This window comes from Schistocerca piceifrons, chromosome 8 (genome assembly GCF_021461385.2).
Source record: "Schistocerca piceifrons isolate TAMUIC-IGC-003096 chromosome 8, iqSchPice1.1, whole genome shotgun sequence".
NCBI classification, from domain to species: Eukaryota; Metazoa; Arthropoda; class Insecta; order Orthoptera; family Acrididae; genus Schistocerca; species Schistocerca piceifrons.
The window spans coordinates 332,812,300-332,829,997 of NC_060145.1; the positions used below are offsets into that span (position 1 = coordinate 332,812,300).

Genomic DNA, 17,698 nt, shown 5'->3' on the forward strand with positions numbered 1-17,698 from the left:
TTGTCAAGATCGTAAGCAGCTCTCACGTTTTATATTACTACTATCAAACAGTATTAAATTACAATTATTACTCACGGTTTTTTTGTTTCCTTGTTCTTACAAACACATGTGCTCGAGTTTTAGAACACACACTTCAGTGACGCAATATATATCTTAGCTCGGTGTAGATGCAGTTACACCTCGTGTACGTTCTTCTGTTATTGCAAGGTGGGACCGTCCTTTGCTTATTTCCCTGTGGATCTGGATGTGTCCCCTCCCTCCCTCCCTCCCTCCGATTTCCTTCCCATTTTTTCCCTAACCCGAGCTTGGCCTGAGTTTTTTATTACCTCGTTGGCAATGGGACTAAAACTTTTTAATTTTCCTTCCAAGAGATAACAATAAGATGGAAAGACCAAGAGAAAATGTCCGGATATTCAAAATATTTATCGAGGAAAGACTGAAGAAAATTAGTGTTCACAAGTGGAATGAAAATTCAAGGTGAGAAGGTATTCATAACAATTTTTGCTACTGACATTGCTATCGTCCGTTAAGGTCAGGAAAAATTAAAAGTTCTCTTGAAGGAATAAACTATCTACTGAACACAGAATATCGATTGAGAATACACCAAATAAAGACGAAAGTATCGAGGTCTAGCTGAGGAGAGATCTGTAAAAAAAATTAACATTTTAATTTTTGACAGTGTAATAGTCGAAGTGATTGTATTGGGGGACAAAATAACACATGACACAGAAAGCATGGACGACATACGAAACACACACCACATTCAAAGAGGCATGCCTCGCCAAAAGAAGTTTATTCGTATTAAATGTAGGTCTTAAAGAGAAAAATTGCGAGAAAATATGTATGGAGCACAGCATTATGCAAAGGTCAAACATGGGCTGTGGCAAAACCACAAGAGAATCAAAGCATTGCAGATGTTGTGTTGAGAAGGAAGCTGAAATTAAGAAAGATGTTGAGGAATTAGGAGATTCTCTGCAAATTCGACGAGAAAGGAAATTGGAAAAGTCATCTAAACGAAGGGGTAAGATTATAGGGCCTGAGATGACATCAGGAAGTAACTCTCATGGTACTAGAGGGAGCCGTAAGAGAGGAAAAGCGAGAACAGAAATCAGAATATGTAAGATAAATAATTTAGGACGTGGGGTATACGTGCTACCCTGATATGAATTGATTGGTAGGAAATAGATCATCATGGATGATCTCTTAACAAAAGAATACAAAAAAAACATGAGTGCGGGTATAAATGCTTATACAAGGCACATTTTGGAGCCTTCAGGCATTTTCACATGCTACATGTCAGGAGTATAATGCCCGCAACATGTGGTGAGGAGTGTGCAAGCTGCCGTCGAAAGGATCACTGCTTCCCCGACTGGACATTCACTTAACATGTCGCCAGCCGAACGTGGCTGGAATAAGATTGGTCTGCAACTTGTTCAGCACGGTCCCACAAAAATAAATATCAATTCTTTGCGCTTTGTAGAAGTGCTTACAAACTGCGTGGGTAAGATTCACCAAGGATATGTGCAGGCTTTCTCTGATTCCGTACTATGGCGTTTTGAGGCTCTGGTTGCAATTCGTTGGGACGTTGCACGATACTTAATTTCTAAAGTCAGAGATAATACTTATTTACGTAATCGCAGTCAGTTTCTCTCCCAAAAGTACCTATTATGTGGAATATCATTCATTTTAGTCAAGTTTTCCATCTACGTCTTGCAGTTTTCGTAGTCGCCAGACTAGTTTCGTCAGTTCTTCGGTACCGTGGGAGGTGAGAAATCAACACAGCACTTTTTTGTTATAAGACACACAGCGTATAATTATCTTCTGAATATTGTGGTTCTTAATAATTCTCGTGCTTGCAAGGATAAAAATAGAGAGAAATTCTTCCTTACGTAATTCGCAATTCATTTTATTTTACATATGACAAAAGCATGCTAATCAGTGGATCAATACATACATATAATATTTTAAGTGTATAAGAATTAAGTTGGCGAAATCTCCAAAACCACCCTCCACCAATCAGTAGTGTGTGTTTGTGGTGCTGCCCTTTGTTTCCCCGTTGTGAACTCCAGTGGTCGTGCGGGGATAGCTGTTGTGGTTCCCTGTTGCCAGTATGCACTCTGAAAAAGCTATACTGAACCGCATCATAGAAGTCGAGGTATTAACCGGAAAACGAAGGGGCAACTGATTAGTCGTACCACGAATTATACTCATTTCAGCTAACTGAACATTAAGCTTCTAAACGCTCCAGTATGGTTAGCGTTCAGTATCATTATCAATAAAGCACTTTCAAACACAGCGGTATTATGGAGTGAATTTAAAAGAAAAACTGAATGCTATTTCTGAATATTTCTTTGTGTAAATTAGATGCTATACAAAGTCATTTCCGGGTACCGCCGTGTTTTTATAAATACACTGCCTGATAAAAAAAACTGAAGCACCCTGAAGACATAGTTGAATGTCCATGTATGTTCGTACTTAACGCGATATCAGCGAGTATGTAAATGCTTAGAGCTGAAATTTTATGTGAAGGGTTGAAAGGCCTCCAAGGCTGCATTAGTGTTGTTAAAAGGCCTGGTAGGGTCTACAAGGGAGCATAAAACAGCCTCAGACGTTGACTAACCATTGTGGGGGGACTCGGAGATGCTGCGTACTCGTATGAGATAGTGCTATCAGCACCTGACATAGTTCGAAAGAGATTACATTGTTGGTCTCCATGTAGCCGGCTGCTTGAATCGTGCTGTGTCCAGATTTCTGGGGCGTTCAGATGTGACAGCAGTCCGATGATGGACTGCGTGGGAGAGCAGGCATACCCGTCGTGCAGGTTCTGGTCGACCACATCTTCGCACCAGAAGAGAGGATCACAATATTGTGCACCAAGCACATGGTAACAGCTTCTCGTCTGCGACTGGCATCTGAGAACAAGTGATGGGCTGCCTCGGAGACTAGCAGCACGCGGACTAGGAAATTACCGTCCCACGAGTAAGCCGTCGTTAGTACAACTACACGTTAAGGCGTGACCGGGAATCGTGGACTGCCGATAAGGTAGCGCTCTCTTCAGCGATGTATCGCGGCTCAGCACTACCCCGGATGAACATCGTCTGGGATTATGACGGCGCCCTGCGGAGACGCACAGCGACGTTAGCGGCTATGACTTCAGGCGACGGCACGTGGTGAGCGAGGGAACTCCGACGACGCAGCAGTTTGTCACGGAGTCCCTGCGTTCTCATGTGTTACCACTCATGCGACAGTAACGTCGTGCCGTTTTTCAACAGGACAATGCTCGTCTGCGTGATGTTGAGGTATTCTCATGGTCAGCAAGATTCCCATACCTGTCCTCGATAGAACATGTTTGCTGATTAGCTCAGTCATCAACTCCGTTCCATTGAAAAGTTTCCGGGATATCTAGGGCCAGCTTGTCTCAGCATACAACGGCGATCTTTGCAGACACTGTCAAATACAGACATTGCACTAAGGTAATGGCTGTGGCTGTACGAACTAGACACTCCTCAACTGCATCAGTGCGTATGTCCAAGCCAGAGAGGGTGCAACGTCATACTGATAATTAAGCCCATATTGCCAACCTCTCTGCAAATTTCGTTTGTCCACATAACCTTCTCAACCTCTGAAGTTTCATTTTGCTTCTTCCTCCCCTTCTGTGTGCGTTACTTGTTTTGTCAGGCAGTGAAAAATAAAATAAAAAATATTAACATGTGTGCGCAGTAGAGAAAAGAACGTTGATGCAGAGGTAAGAAATACGTCAGCACTAGAATCTACGGAAAGCCGTATAAAGTATGTAATACATGACACTACCATCACGAAGTACATTACAGCGCGGTATGAGGCAGAATAAGAATAAAAAACACGTGGAAGATAGCACTTAAAATGGTGAAACGTGTATAACTAAAATTTAGAACTTTTCCGCAATATGTTCATGCCATGTGGAGAGAAAAGCAAAGTTTTGGGATACAGTGCATGTTCAACAAACCAAGTTTAAAAGAACCAACCACGAGAAAGTAAAGTATTGTCACTTGTTCGTGTACAGCAGCTTTGTCATGGTTGTAATTCGTTCTTCTAGAATAACAGTAAGACCCGCACAATAAGATAATACTGTGGATCAAACCTTCGCCAACATCGTTAGGAGGGAAGTAGTTCGACTGTACAAACCAAATCTGTTACTGGAAAAAGAGGAGGCAGTTGACTCGTCACTTCCCATTGCAACCATTTACGGTGCGGTGGTACATGATTCTGCACGATATCGTTCGTGGTTGAGATTAGGAAACGGGGATTCTGTTACGGACGTTAATTTTATGGCGTTCGCTTGTAACCCCAGAAAGGAGGGTGACGTTGCCTGTGTTGCATTATTTATGCGTCACTTCTGCGACAATAATCTTGTGTTGAAGCGATCTCGATTACTGTGAATTGATATCCGATCAGTAGTGAGTTACTGCTACTAATCATTGCCCTCAACAATGTCGCTTTAGATTTTTCCAATACAGTAACAACCATTGACACTACCGTTTCAAATAACTGCTCTCCAAAGATCTGACCTCATTGTTTCACGACTCGCGGCAACAAATGCCTAATAAATTGCCTTGCTTACTGCTGGCCAACTTCTTTTACTGTGGTAACAAGCATCATTGGGCCGCCGCGGTGGTCTAGCGGTTCTGGCGCTGCAGTCTGGAACCGCGGGACTGCTACGGTCGCAGGTTCGAATCCTGCCTCGGGCATGCGTGTGTGTGATGTCCTTAGGTTAGTTAGGTTTAAGTAGTTCTAAGTTCTAGGGGACTTATGACCTAAGATGCTGAGTCCCATAGTGCTCAGAGCCATTTGAACCAAGCGTCATTTGCAGTCAACAAATGATCAGCGTTGGCAAGTCATAAAGACGCTGTATTACGAATCTTAAATAGCTGCATTTCTTGCATAACCATCTATTTGTTTAGCAAGGTGTCTCGAAAATGTACAGTCCCCTTTTCCGTTCTAGAATGTAATCAGAGGTTTTCCTGTGTTACGGACCTCCTGTAGTACAAAAATTTGTAGCATCACATGACTATACACTATATGCGCGTTTAGCACCTTACGCCAGATGGTAGTTATTCCCCACTCCTTGCGCCGCTTTTCGTCTGGTTTTTACAAAGATTTATGTTTTTCATTTTTTTTTACTAAAGTTCAACTTTTATTTTTAGAACCAGTTTTTTGGTGCCCACATTTAAATTGGCGTGTGCAATTACTGAGCCATTTACGCTGGTGTATCACTGTACTTAGGTTCTTACACAAAAGAATGGACTGAGTGTTATTGAGTAACGTATCACTGTTTCATTCATTGAAGATGGGGAACAGTGTGACGCCGGCCGAAGTGGCCGTGCGGTTAAAGGCGCTGCAGTCTGGAACCGCAAGACCGCTACGGTCGCAGGTTCGAATCCTGCCTCGGGCATGGATGTTTGTGATGTCCTTAGGTTAGATAGGTTTAACTAGTTCTAAGTTCTAGGGGACTAATGACCTCAGCAGTTGAGTCCCATAGTGCTCAGAGCCATTTGAACCATTTTTGAACAGTGTGCCACTTTTGTTAGTGATGGACTAATTTCATGAAACGTAAAAGACAGGTTCAATGTTTCTCATATTAAATTCACAGAATCCAAATTGTCGTTTCATGCCACACAAAGCTTTGCTGGTTTCCAGACCTCCTTCAACTAGATAGTAATACTTTTCGCTTAGGCATTTGTTATCGGGGTATACATTGTTTGTCGATTCCTCTGAAGATTTGTAGTGTAAATGAATTTGTGTCATTTTAAATAGCAACACACTTCTAGGTACATATCGTTTTCATGCTGCAAGAACACAGACATTATATAATGCATGTCACTCTACTGTGTTTTCTGAATTAAAGAACGATTGTAATTTGCTGTAAATAATAAGTTAAATTTGCCACCACATTAAATGCCTCTTATGGCTGCCTGTTTGAAGGGCATTACTGACGTTAAAGCAAAACATTTCAATCAAGCTACGTGTATGTTTATTTTTACAGATTTAATAGTTGATATCATACCTTTCTGGGACTAATGGAAAAATAAATCAGCAGACTCGTTTTTTAATGCAATTCTCGATAGTAGTCAATAATGAGGGGAAAAGTAGCGCAAATATATTCTCCAAAAAAGTTCCAGAAAAATAAATTTCATGTCGTTATAGATACCATTGTTCCGGAACAGGCTTTTCTTCCGCATTTGCTATAACTACTATTCATTTGAATTTGTTTTCTAAAAATATTTACACACACAGCTATCATTTATTATTTTTATGAAGTATGTTTACAACTCAATTCAGGTTAAAAATGGCTCCAAGTATTATGGGACTTAACATCTGAGGTAATCAGTCTCCTAGAACTTAGAACTACTTAAACCTAACTAGCGTAAGGACATCACACACATCCATACCCGAGGCAGGATACGAACCTACGACCGTAGGAACAGTGCGGTTCCGGACTGAAGCGCCTAGAACCGTTCGACCATAACGGCTGGCAGTTCAGGTTAAGTTATTATGGAGCAGGGCGATTGACAATACGAACCCTTAAACACGAAGGCAATCTGGAACAACCAGGAAATTCTGGCGTTTTGATCGACAGACAGAAAGACAGTGTATGGCAAATGACTTCGCAAGTAGGCAAATACAGAGCCTACAGAGAAACACCCAGAAAGGGAGAAGGAAACGAAATGAAACTTCACGAGTTGAGAGGGTATGTAATGTTATTTCAGTGATTGCAAAATCGAGTCAAATTTAGAAAGAACTTGGCAAGATGAGTAAGTATCGTATTGCATCCCTCAGGGCTGGGTGCATGCACTGATTCCGTTGGGAAGTGTGTCGTAATGCCGTCGTATCCTCTCCTGCGGGCAAGCTGGAGCACAACTAACAGGTTCTTCACAGCCCTTACGTTGGCACTACGGAGAGAGAGAGAGAGAGAGAGAGAGAGAGAGAGAGAGAGAGAGAGAGAGCGCTGACGTCCATGCTATTCCCACACGTTCCGTCGGGAACAAAACTGGGATCTTCCTGGACACGGAAGTGCCTCAACGATACGCAGACAGCCCATAAAGGTAAACGCTTTGTGTGGACGACCACTGTCCTGATGAAAAATGGCACCACGATACCGTGCGACGAGAGGTAACACATGAGTAGACTGGATGGCATCAGAGTTCCTCGGTTATTAGCGGCGTTGACCTGAAGTCATACGTGATGGCTCCCCACACCATGACGCAAGCAGTAACACCGCTTTGCCTCTGCAAATCATTGGAATAACGAGCCCTCTCCTCAGGTTTCCGCCATACTCACCGACGTGGCTTATCGGGTTTTTTGCACAACCTGGCCACTATGGGACCCTTTAAGTAGCAGTCCAAGATTCTAGATATCGGCACCACACCAGAAGCCGCCGTTTGTGTTGTGCTGTGAGCGGCATCCTAGCCGTGAGGCGGTAATTCCGTAATCCGGCTGCGCAGGGTGACACAGAATGTTGTTCTCGGATGCCAGATGCAGCTGTGGAGGGATTACGAATAGCTTGGTGCACAATACGGCGATCCATTTGGTGGTCAAACGTGGTCGGTCGGAACCTTGATGACCAATAGGCCTGCCTTCATAATTCCATGCAGTCCGACAAAGCGCCACTACCACGTACAACGCCACTACCACGTACAATTCCGGACAAACGCTGATATTGCACTACTCAACCAGGCGGCCAAATAGGTAGAAAGGGGCCTCTTTCAAACTCTCCTAGGTGCTGATTACGCTGTTTCACACGAGTATGCGGTACCTCCATGCCGTTCAGTGATCACTCATTAGTAGGAGAGCAGTGCAGGTTCTAGATTTAAAGGGACACTTATCTCAAGATAACAGTATTTAAAGGGACATGATTTAAAGTTGCAGTAGTTATTGCGGGTTGTATCTGCGTGAGATAAATATTTTATCTTAAGATCAGTGATAAAGACCTCCGGTGTCAGGTTACACACCTGTACTATATAAATTCAAGGTCACTGCCACACTTATCGTTTATAACTATAGTGTGGGCCTCTTCAGTCAAAGTCTGTCCGTGAAGAGGTTCAGGTTTACTATAAACAAATTATCAATAATTCTATAGCAGCAGTGTTAGTAAATAATGATATAACAAATTAACTAATAGTTAATATTCACAATTGTTTTTCGATTAATTATTTACAATAATTTATTGTTTGTCAACGCTATTTTTATGGTTTTATTAAAGAGCTATTTGTTCCTGATGACATTTACACGACTATTTTACGAAGCTATGTTTCGCTTATATATACAAGAATTTTCAAAGTTACATTTTACACTCTTTTGTTGGTATATTTGCAGACCCATTTTTTCTTACATGCATACATTGGTTTAATTTACAAAATTGTTTTCTGATGACCTATATACATTACTAACACTATCAGGCACAATAAAAGCTTAACATTTAAGTTTCCCATTTTAATTTCTTGTTTTTCATTCTCTATACAGTATTTACAATTTCTTTCTGATCATTCTGCATACAATATTTACATTCCGCACAGACGTCTCCACTTACAAATAAATTAAACAGTCACACACTTGATCACTCAATGAACAGTGTGAGTACCGGAAGGTCGCGATCCCGCCCTCAGAGATGAGCCGTTTTTGCCGTGACACTACAGCCCTACTTACAGCTGCAGTGTACTCATGATCTGTCGATAAAAAGACCACCTGACGCACCATATGTGCAGCACTGGGGCACACACCTCTTTCTATTTTCTATCGAGATAGCCGTTGAGACCGCAGGATGCACGCCCTTAGCCCTCCTCTGTGTGGCATGCATACACTTTCGACCTGTGCTCTACAAATACTTGACCCGTTCACTGATTAAAATACTCTTCTTCTTTCTTTTTTTTTTAGTCTGTCTACTTTTCAGATCATTTTATGCGAGGTAACAACTGTTCATGTTTGTTTCAATCTTTGTGGGCCTCTTGGGCCTCTTCCTTCATAGGAACTGCCTTCCCATCTGGTTAGATGTATTTCTACATCCACCGTCCTAATTGCATAGAGTCGAACAAAATCTATGAAATGCTGTTACCGTCCGTTCATTCAACGTGGTCTTACGATTTTAGTTTATTTTCCAGTATTATATCATTCATATTGGACACATTTAGTTTCTTTCATATGACATTGATTCTGTTCCATCCAACAGCATATAGCCTCCACATATCTTAAGACTTCCATCTCACTTCCTCTTGTTTGATGTGTTTGAAGTCCAGTTCTCGCTGCCCTGTGTTACCACGGAGACTATCAGCACCTTATAAAACTAGTTCTTTAAAATTTCATTGTTTTGGTATTTCAGACATGTAGTGGTGATTAGATGTAGTGCTGAAGCACACAGAAATACCAATATTTTAAACATCTGCATCGTCTATCCGTAAAGCGAAATCCATACATAGCGAGCGTTGACGCATTCAGCACATAGCGAGGCGCATGCAGCACGATTCCGTTGTTTCCACTTAAATTCTGGCAGAGCAGTCATTATGGTACTGGCCTGTTTTTCTGGGTTTGGTTTCGATTCGCTTAATTTAGCTTCTGTCACCACGAAGACAGAAATCGTACGGCCTGCTGTAGGCAACTCAATTTTGAAGTTGCCTCTCTTCACCACTAATATAAACATAACCACTAATTACCAGAACAGAGCTGAATGTCGGTAAGTGAACGACGTTGAATGGTTGACTAGGGTCTTGGCCTCGGTAGTGTCGAATATCTCTGAGTACCAAACAACAGTGCACCAGGATTGCAGAACTATTCGTATTGTAGAAAGTCTGGAAAAGATACTAGGCCACATGTGCACTGAAATGAGTCGGGCGGCGCTTACGCTGCGCGTTCCGCACACTGAAATACATATCCTATGTTCATTCCGGTGTTCTTTTGCACAGAGACGGTGAGGTCCCTCTCTGCTGAAGACTAAGAAATTAGTCTCTTATACTGTGTAAGAATACTTGACCATAGGAGTTGTGTGGCTAGGTCGCCTGATGCAAGTCTTTTGAGTTGACGCCACTTCGGCGACTTGCGTGTCGATGAGGATGAGATGATGGTGGTGGTGATGATTAGGACAACACAACACCCAGTCCGTGGGCGGAGAAAATCTCCGACCCAGATGGGAATCGCACCCGGCCCCTTGGTATGACAGCCCATCGCGCAGACCACTCAGCTATCGGGAAGGAGGGGGGGGGGGGGGTGGAGGAGGGGGCGGGGACCACTGTCAGAGAAATTTTATGTTACATCTATAATCTTTTAGGGGTGTCTGACTTTTCGTGTGTCCTGGCTATGGCAGCTTTTTGTGATTCTCTTTGCTTAATAGGTGGAGTCCATTTTTTCAATAACTTTCTATTTACTGAAAACTGTTAAGAGTGTTAATAATTCTACACTGAAGAGATAATATCAGTCAAAATATTTTAATGCGATGTATCTTGTGATTGTGTTTTTCACTAATGTACTGGATTATTAATAATAATCTCTCGATTTTAGTACTATCATTATTGCATAAAGCATCACAATAAATTTCTTCACTAAGACACATTTCGTAGTTACAAAATCTGGTTTATATGTTCCTCATGAACACTCATTTTACTGTGACACTTGTTCTTTTGTAATTATTTCTCTCGCCAAGCTTTATAGATGTGTCTATTTGGAGAGAGCGTTTGCTGTGACAGGCGGAAGTATTTTGTCAAAAGCCGATCGTTCTTTTCTTTTCTTGCTTCCTATGTAATTACCTTTTCGAAAAATGGCCATTGAATTAGTTTCATGGCTATGAACTTTTTCTCTGTCTATTCTGTAGAAACTAATTGTACGTTTATATTTTCTCTACCTGTCAAACGGGTGGGGGTGGAAAAAAAAAACATAACTGACCGCGCACGAATACGCGGAGAACTTGTGTCCATCCTGATCCCCCCTTGACAATCATCAAGGGCGAAACCAGCAAAAGGCACAGGTGGTCAGTTACCCCCGCCGCTCCCTCCGGTGAAAAGGAACCTTCGCAGACGAAACTCCAATTCTCCTTCGCAAAACAGGCCGCTGTATCTATTGAGTATCAGTTGGACCGTTTGAGAAAAGGCATAACATGTGATGCACATTAACTTCTACCAAGTGTACCCAGAGTTGTTTGTTGTTAAACTTCTAAAATACTTCGTGATTAATTTTTATCCTAACATGAGTTGTCCCCCGCCGCTCCCCTTGCTCAGATCCTAGGTACACATTTGCTAATCAAAATCAAGTACCCCGAAGTGGAAAATCTGTTGTGTAAACGGTTACTGAGGTGGCCTGTGTAACTATTCTCCTGCTTTTAATTTATGGCGCGTACTGAGGCACATAGACATTTCACCTAGGTCACAGGCGGATGAATTACGTAACTGAATGGATAATTTCTGCACAAAGTCCCTTTGCTATGTCTTGTAGATAGGCTTACTGAGTGTTGTTTTTTCTCAGAGTAGCGCTTGCAACCTATGTCCTCAATTATTTGCTGGATGTGTACCAATCTCTTTCTTCCTCTACAGTTTTTGCCCTTCACAGTTCCCGCTAGTACCATGGAAGTCATTCCCTGATGTCTTAAAAGATGTCCCATCATCCTGTCCCGTTTCCTTATCAGTGTTTTCCACATATTCCTTCCTCTCTGATTTTCCGCAGCACCTCCTCATTCCTTACCTTGTCAGTCCACCTAATTTTCAACATTCCTCTGTAACACATCTCAAATGCTCAGATTCTCTTCTGTTCCGGTTTTCCCACAGTCCATGTTTCATTATCATACAATGCTGTACTCCAGACGTACGTTCTCAGAAATTTCTTCCTCAAATTAAGGCCTATGTTTGATACTAGTAGACTTCTCTTGGCCAGGAATGCCCTTTTCTCCATTGCTAGTCTATTGGTGTCCTCCTTGCTCCGTCCGTCACTTGTTACTTTACTGCCTAGGTAGCTGAATTCCTTAACTTCATCCACTTAGTGACCATCAGTCCTGATATTAAGTTTCTCGCTGTTCTCATTTCTACTACTTCTTATTACTTTAGTCTTTCTTCGATTTATTCTCAATCCACATTCTGTACTCATTAGACAGTTTATTCCGTTCAGCAGATCATGTAATTCTACTTCACTTTCACTCAGGATAGCAATGTCATCAGTGAATCGTATCATTGACATCCTTTCACTTTGAATTTTAATTCCACTCCTGAACCTTTCTTCTATTTCCATCATTGCTTCTTCGATGTACAAATTGAACAGGAAGGGGAAAAGTCGACACCACTGTCTTACACCCTATTTAATCCGAGCACTTCGTTCGTGTTCGTCCACTCTTATAAATCCCTCTTGGTTGTTGTACATATTGTATATGACGCGTCTCTCCCTACAGCTTACCGCTATTTTTCTAATAATTTCGAACATCTTGCACCATTTTGCATTGTCGAAGACTTTTTCCAGGCCGACAAATTCTATGAACGTGTCTTGATTTTTCTTTAGTCTTGCTTCCATTATCAGCCGCAACGTCAGAATTACCTCTCTGGTGTTTTTATCTTTTCTAAAGACAAACTTATCATCTAGAACATCCCCAATTTTCTTTTCCATTCTTCTGTATATTATTTTTGTCACCAACCTGGATGCATGGACTGTTTAGCCGATTGTGCGGTAATTCCCGCACTTGTCAGCTCTTGCAGTCTTGGAAATTGGGTGGATCATATTTTTGCGAAAGACAGATGACATGTCGCCAGACTCATACATTCTGCACACCAACGTGAATAGTCGTTTTGTTGCCATCACCCCAATGATTTTAGGAATTCTGATGGAATGTTATCTATCCCTTCTGCCTAACTTGATCTTACTGATTGGATAAGTAGATAAATGTCTCGATTTTTCAGTATTTTATGGTTTTGTCGCTTCCTAATGGGAAAACCAGATCAGTGACGAAATCGGTGCAGAGGAAGATTTTAAGTAGTGGAACGTAGATCGGTCCCTAGTCTACTACAGTTTGATGGACGTACTCGTAATTGTACCGAGAAGCGTCTCAAAAGTGTTGCATCTGAGGGCCTGAAGTGTGACCCATAAAACACATTATGGAAGTGATTCGGAAACATCCTACAAGGAAACTTACGAGCAATTTGAATGGAAAGTTAATTAGTTTCAATAAACTACAATTAGTCAAAGGCGAAGACGTTGTGCCAACAGAGTGAATATTATGCAGGTCATCCACAACAGTACTTAAGGATGAAATATGCTCTTTGGAAAACTATTTGTATCAAGAGAATTAAGTGGATAGTTTTTACTCCGGAAATCCTTTACTGCTAGACAGAGAACTTACCTCCATTCCGTCATACGTCCAATTACTAAGAAGCAATAAAATGAGGATAAGTTGCTGTAGGGTGTGATCAAAGAAATTCAATGCGGAATAAAATCTACCTTAAGTAATTTTTTTATCAATGTGCAGTATATTTTGGGTTAACTGGAAATTCACTTCGTAAATAAAAAATATGTAATGATATGCTGAACGAAAAAAACTGTACTCATAATAGCAAATTTTGTATCAATTGTTCAGATAAATAAGGGAGCACACAGGAAAACAGCACGCAGTTTATAAAATGTAATACCTCTCTAACAAGCGGAAAGAAGTATTCTCTATCTGAATCGCCAATGTGGGAAAGTCCTTGCAACTTCCTTTCTTGTGCTATCAAAATTACTCCTTTTTATTGACGTTTTGTACCAGCAAAGACATAACACACAATTAAGTTCTTGAGCGTGCATACTGATGAAAACAAACTGGAAAATCCATAAAGTAGACCTCCTACGACTTTGTTACAAAGTAAGCAGTCGATCACAAGGCCTTTTTCTTATACATTACCGAAATTTATAAATTGCTGCTCCAAAATTCCCATCAAAAGAAGTTCGTTAATTACGAACCTGTAAATGGCCAGTACGTGCCCATATAAAATTTATATACGTCTATATTGTCACTGAATGCGAACGGTCTTGCCACAGTGGTAACACCGGTTCCCGTCAGCTCATCGAAGTTAAGCGCTGTCGGGCTGGGCTAGCACTTGGATGGGTGACCATCCGGTCTGCCGAGCGCTGTTGGCAAGCGGGGTGCACTCAGCCCTTGTGGGGCAAACTGAGGAGCTACTTGATTGATTGAGAAGTAGCGGCTTCGGTCTCGTAAACTGACATACGGCCGGGAGAGCGGTGTGCTGTCCACATGCCCCTCCATATCCGCATCCAGTGACGCCTATGGCTGAGGATGACACGGCGGCCGGTCGGTGACGTTAGGTCTTCATGGCCTGTTCGGAAGGAGTTTAATTTTTTAATATTGTCACTGACCCTGCAGTCTTGTTTTCGGTTGACACGTTGTACATCATAACGTTTATCGTGAATGTCATCCACGGAACGAACTAACTAAATAACATCTTTTATTGTACAGCTGTGACGTTTTCGCAGTGTGTCGACCTTAATCGAAAAAAAATGTAAATGTTACGCGAGGAAGGCACACAAGATGTTCTTTACATCTCATCTGTACATTCAAATATCTTCATGCCATGTATATCCTTCATAATAAACTTAAATTTTGACAAGAACATCATGTTTTTTCTCTTGCGGAAATGATTGGATGTGGCTGGAAAACTAACGGAGTTGGTTGATATAATAAAATAGCTTGGTCTCTCAGCAGAAAAGATAGTAATAAACATGTATGTAATATTTACTTCATAATGTTATGCACCATTTACATTCTACTCTTAGAAAATGTGATTAAAAATTATTATGAAATAATTTATTTTGTAGACGTTGCACTTAACAAGTTTAAAAAATAATTGCCAAAATCGGACCTTTTCTAAAAAATCAAAGTAGTACTAACCAAAGTTGGAAAAAGGGTATTGAATCAGAGAAAACGTAATCCAGATTCAGTGCCGCACTTCTTAGGTGGTGGGCTGGCGGTGCATCGCCAAGACTCGGGACACATAACGTGACCCCAGTGGACCGCGGTTTTCCATTTGATAAAGATTATCGATTTTATCTTGATATGCTTTGGACTTCATCAACCTCCAGGTGAAGAAGTCCACTGAGGTCACATCTGGCGAGCTGGGAGCCCAAAGTCTTGTCTATGGACGGCCAGTCTGTCTCCAAGGAAAAGTGGCATTCATGTGATCGTAGGAGGCAAACAACAGCAGCTGTCCTTTCTTCTGTTGTGTTTATTCTTTTGTACTGGCAGAAAGAAAGTCAAAATTTTTGACGATAAGTTACAAATAGTAAGAGACTTCATGAACACCTTACATATAAAGATAAAATAAAATATAACATCATCCAGAAGTAAAATGAATTTATCTGCTATAGGATGTTCTTGTAGACTTTCGTTCTGACAATTATTTTTTTAAAAGAAAAAAGACCTTCTTTTTAGCAGAAATTTTGTCTTTGAAAAGATGTTCAGTGTTATTTCCTTCCGTCAGTTGTGCGACCATTTTTCACAAGACACTACTCCTAAGTCCGAAGAGAGAAGCTTCCATAGCAAGACAATACTAAAACCACTCAATAGATTTACCCAGCATTTTAAGGTCCTTTTCTTCTGCTGTATCAGGTGTACCATACATCATGTTTAATAAGCTCGTAAGTTTTGTTTCTGGAACATTAAACTGTTTTCTGGTCTTCTTCCAACCCATCTTTTTCTTAACTGCTTCAATAATCTGTAATTTTAGAGAGACTCCACTTCTTTGATCAATCTTCCTCATTGTTGTTATGAATGAAAACATACACGACACTGGTGTAATATTCTACAATGTTTTTTATTTCACAAACCAGTTTCGGACGTTACGCCATCATCAAGGACAAAGATAAATATACCATGGAGTGAAAATTTCGTCGTATCAAATATTTTAAACTAGCGCAGCTACAGAGTATCTCCGTTTCCAAAGCTGAAAATGGTTGGTTAGTTAGGAATAAAACGAGAGGAATTATTTCAGTCAAAATGCGATGTTATCCCTCTCCGTGACTGAAGACAACTTCCAAATTGAATAAAATGCAATCAAATAGCATCAAACAATGGCCACCGTCTTACTTTGGTGGACGCCATAATGCACAAAAAGCAAAAATAGAAGGTGGGCTCCCGTCATCACCATGTTCTCGATCCATCAACTCTAAAACGCAAGAAATGGTACACAATTCCATATTTAGGGGAAGTCTCACACAATGTTGCCTGGAAGCTTAAACCCAGGAACTTGAAAACATCTTTTTCGTTCACAACACTATTGGACACTGCTTCAGCTTATCCCTTCAGCTGCGGAAAAGAGCAGAATATACAAAATCAGAAGCAATGAAACTTTCCCAACACAGAAGCAGCCAGTTCAACAATTGTTGCTACATCTGATCCACAAACGGCAAGAATTATCAACAAATTCGCTTTTGATCAAAAGTAATTACATTTAAGAAAATATTCATGAATTAAAAAAAATCAAGTGAAGTGTTTGCGAATCATTAGACTCCATACAAAATTGGTCCATGTCAAGGAAAGTACATACGATAATAAGAACGGCCAACAACAGAAATATATACCGTTCTTATCATACGTGATATATGTGTTTATATCCCCTTGCTTGCGGCAGAGTAAGCTGCATTTATCCGCATATTCGAAAGTATTTGTTCATGCGTAAGTCGTAGTGTGTGTCACTGAATCAGCGAGATACTGTTGTTTTTGCATTTATTTCACGATCATTCATGTCTGTTGATCATTTACTAATGCGTGCAACGCAGAAATATAATAATTATTCCGTTAATCAAGTTTAAAAATAATTAAAAACAAAGTTTAATTTGACGGCTGGCTTTCTAACCGCTAGAGGCGCTAGTCTCTTTTCAAGAGTTAGACGATAACAACTTACAGAGCAGTATCGCGACCGTATGTGTGGGAAACCGAAGAACTTACCGAAAGAAGTAGTAAAGTAAGTCTGAAATGAATGTAGTTTCCTACATTTCTCTGTTAGTTCTTTACTTTGGTATACCTTCCTGCATAAATAATTTTTTCTTATTTTATTTTCATCATGTTAACAATACATGTCAGTATAGTCAAAGACCATAAATGCTTTTATGTATCTGTATATATCTTTGCTATCAGAGTTTGTTTTCGCTACCGAGACTGAACAATAAAGTGATGGCGTCGTGAGGAAACAGAACGCTAACCGTTGACTTGTGGCATGCCTGGTCTGTTATGTTTCGTACGTATAGACACAAAAATTTACATAATATGTGCACCGTATCGTGCGAACCATAAAAAGACGTGCTCTCTGCTTCATGTGTGGGTGAACTAAGACAGTTTTTGCGTATGTAATGGATGCTCACTGTTTAAGCAATGCGAGTGCACTATACCAGTTTGCACATTTTCAGGACTCTACTTGGGCACGGCTAATTCTTGATGCGTGTCGTTTCAATCACTGAACTAAAATGTTTAGGGTGTGCCAAGGAGTAGAGCATTGTACAGACAAGTATACTCCGTAAGTACGTCTGCCCCGCATTTCAAATTGTGCACCCGCTGGAAGTGTCGTGGCACGTCATCAAGCTTACTATGACAGCTGTAACAGTCTCATCCTTAACCGCATAGAATGCATAACTGATTTGGAGACAGAATTTCCTACGCAGAATCGTCACCACACTGTCTCTGAATTCTGCAACGAGGTGAGATGCACACAAAACG

General features: G+C 40.9%; 1 protein-coding gene and 1 pseudogene across 1 annotated transcript in view; both read left to right on the top strand.

The window, feature by feature from the left end:
* Positions 1-17,698, top strand: part of LOC124712327 — a 1,282,739-nt gene that overhangs the window by 1,066,249 nt on the left and 198,792 nt on the right. The window lies entirely within an intron of this gene.
* LOC124712869 lies at positions 13,992-14,109 on the top strand (annotated as a pseudogene).